The 3,445-nt window shown below is 38.8% G+C and overlaps 1 non-coding gene across 1 annotated transcript; it reads left to right on the top strand.

Moving 5' to 3' along the window:
• The first annotated feature begins 1,894 nt into the window (after positions 1-1,894).
• LOC121231394 (small nucleolar RNA R71) lies at positions 1,895-2,001 on the top strand. The gene has a single exon (XR_005929452.1). It is a non-coding gene; the product is annotated as a small nucleolar RNA R71 (small nucleolar RNA).
• Positions 2,002-3,445: the final 1,444 nt, after the last annotated feature.

Below are 3,445 nucleotides of genomic sequence, written 5' to 3' on the forward strand. Positions count from 1 at the left end.
TCTATTACCAAAAAAAGGTTTGAACCGAGTAATATTTACCTTAAAAGTGTCAAATTCAAAATGATTAACCTCGACTGTACCATATAGAAAGACACTCAGTACTGTAAAAGGAGTTGCTCAATTTGCATTACGCTCTGAAGTGGAAATTCGAGGGTCCATTTTATCTAAGAATACCTGGTCCCCAACCTTAAATTGGTTTGTTCCATCCTTATGCTTGTCATGGCATTGCTTTGGTTCTGCATCGTGTATTCTCGATTTCTCCTTGACTTGTGTTCGCCATTCGTCTAGTTCATTGATCTGTAGCCTTCTTTCTTCATGATTTGTTCTATTTTTGTCGCATAAGTTGGAACTTGGCTTTATCACATTTTTTCGAGGTGTTTCCTGCAAAAAATGTTGAGCCACAAGGTTACTCATATTAACAGTACTCGTATAATCAACTTGATCACTGGATATGTTAGCAAAATCACGAGCTTGAAGTTTAATCGTGTCATCACCTGCACGAAGTATTAATTCACATATACCAACATCAATAATGGTTCTAGCAGTTCCTAAAATGGGTCATCCTAAAATTAGAGGTATGTCACTATCCTCATCCATGTCTAAAACAACAAAATCAACTGGGAAATGAATTTATCAATTTTGACAAGTACGTCTTCAATAATACCCCTAGGAATTCTAATGGTTCTATTTGCTAATTGAATACTCATCCTAGTTTGTTTGGATTTCCCAAGACCTAATTGTTTAAACATTTTATAGGGCATGACATTAATACTTGCCCCTAAATCAGCCAAAGCATTATTAACATTTAAACTACCAATTAAACAAGGAATAGTAAAACTCCCTAGATCTTTCAATTTGTTGGGTAGTTTATTTTGCAGAACGGCTGAGCACACTGCATTTAGCTCCACGTACGATGAATCATCTAGCTTCCGTTTGTTTGCTAAAAGCTCCTTTAAAAATTTTACTGAATTGGGCATTTGCGAAAAAGCTTCAATAAATGGTAAGTTGATATGTAACTTTGTCAAAAGTTTAAGAAATTTACCAAATTGTTCGTTTGTGTGGTCTTTCTTTGTCGCATTGGGATATGGCACACGAGGTTTATACTCCTTATCGACCGATTCTTGCTTATCTTGGCTTACCTCAACTTTACCTTTATTTACCAGATTTTCTTGCCTCGGTTCTGGTTTAGATTCAACTAACCCTTTTTTATCTCGAATAGTAATTGCATGAAGCTGCTTTTTCTGAAATCAACTTAGCAAGCTATCCTTTTTGGTTCTCGAGCCCTTGAATCAACGCTTGTTGATTTTTGAGTGTCATTTTGGTGTTTTGGAGGCGAGTTTCTGACACTGAAATAAACTTCGTCAACATCTCCTCGACATTCGGCTTTTTGTCTTGTTGGTAAGGTGGTTGAAAGCCTGGAAAGGGTTGTGGTCTTTGATTTCCTTGACCACTCTAAGAGAAATTGGGATGGTTCCTCCAACCTGCATTGTAAGTGTTATTGTAAGGATTGTTCTGAGGTCTAGAACTATTACCCATATAGTTGACTTGTTCGTTCTATGTGCTAGGACTGTGGGGTAGATATTCTAGATTGTTCATTCCTCCTCCATTTGAATTGCATTGCATCACTGGATGTACCTGCGTAGAACCATATAAACCAATTTCTACTTGATTTGATAACATAGTGACCGCATCTACATTAAAAACACCGGCTACTTTCATCGGCTTCATCCTCATGACTTGCCACTGATAATTATTTGGTGACATCTCTTCTATAAACTCATAAGCCACTTCAAGTGTTTTGTTATTCAGAGTCCCACCGACGGCTGCATCGATCAATTGCCTAGTTGAGGGATTCAAACCATTGTAGAAGGTTTGAACCTGTAGCGATAGAGGTAACCCATGGTGAGGGCACCTTCTCAATAAATCCTTATACCTCTCCCATGCATCATATAGGGTCTTTAAATCCATTTGCACGAATGAAGAGATATCATTCCTCAACTTAGCTATCTTAGCCGGTGGAAAATACTTCAATAAGAACTTTCCGGTCATTTGATCCCGTGTAGTGACAGAACCTCTTGGTAGGGAGTTCAACCACTGTTTAGCCTTATTTCTCAATAAGAAGGGAAACAACTGTAGGCAAATGGCACCGTCAGAAATGCCATTAATCTTGAAAGTTTCGCAAAATTCCAAAAAGTAGCCAAATGAGTATTTGAATCTTCATCTTACAAACCATCGAACTGAACAAAATATAGAATCATCTGAATAGTGTTTGGCTTCATTTCAAAGTTATTCGTAGCAATAGCAGGTTTCACAATACTCGATTCAGCCTCAGTTAGAGGGGGCTTGGCATAAACGTACATAGTACGAGGAGCAAGATTTGGATTTACAGGATATGTGGCAACCACATGAGGTAGCTGAATATTCTAATTTTCATCCATCTCCTCAGTAATAATTATCACGTCCTCTTGCTCTTTCACTATATTATGTCGACTATGCCTTGCTTCTCTACAGTTTCTGTGAGTTGTGCTATCAATCTCACTATCGAATACTAAAGGTCCTGATGGGTTTCTTCTAGTCATAAACTAAAGGAACCTACCAGAAGCAAACAAAAGAAGAATTAGAAAACAAAAATTAAATTAAAAATAAAAATAAAATACAATAAAAATAAAAATAAAAATGGTTCAATTAATAAAAATCAAGTGTTCCTAATATCTTAGTCCCTGGCAACGACGCCAAAAACTTGATGATCACTAAACTAACTAAAATCACGACAAAGGAAAGTGCACCTATCGAATAGTAGTATAGCTATGGTGAGTCGGGAATATCGAATAGTCTGATACTACTAAATGTAACACCCCTTACCCGTATTCGACGCTGGAATAGACTACGAGGCATTACCAGACTTAAACACAAGCATTCATACAAAATCGAGACATGAATTTCTGTCCAAATTTAAAGCTTTTCGTTATATTCATATCGTCCCAATTATAGGCCTACAAAGCCCAAAACATACATCGGAAGTGCTTCGGGGCTAAACCGAAAACCTTCAGAAATTTGAAAACACTTAGAAAATTTTCATGTTTTGAAGAGTCACACGCCCGTGTGTGGGTAGGCCGTGTGATCACACACGCCCATGTGGCTTGGGACACGCCTGCGTCCTCAACCTGTGTAACTCTCTGTTTATGATGTCATTAGTAAAAAGAGGTCACACGGCCACAAGACATGCCCATGTGCTTAAGTCGTGTGGCGAATTAAATTCTCGAAATTGAGTGCGGACTTCATACAGCAAGGGCACACACCCATGTCCCAAGGCCGTGTCCTCCACACGGCTGAGACACACGGCCGGGTCCCTCCCCGTGTGTTTACTACCGGGCATTCTGTTTTGCATTAATTATGCAAGGGACACACGGCCGGACCACATGCCCATGGGGTAAACCGTGTGTCA

This window comes from Gossypium hirsutum, chromosome A06 (assembly GCF_007990345.1).
Source record: "Gossypium hirsutum isolate 1008001.06 chromosome A06, Gossypium_hirsutum_v2.1, whole genome shotgun sequence".
Lineage (NCBI taxonomy): Eukaryota > Viridiplantae > Streptophyta > Magnoliopsida > Malvales > Malvaceae > Gossypium > Gossypium hirsutum.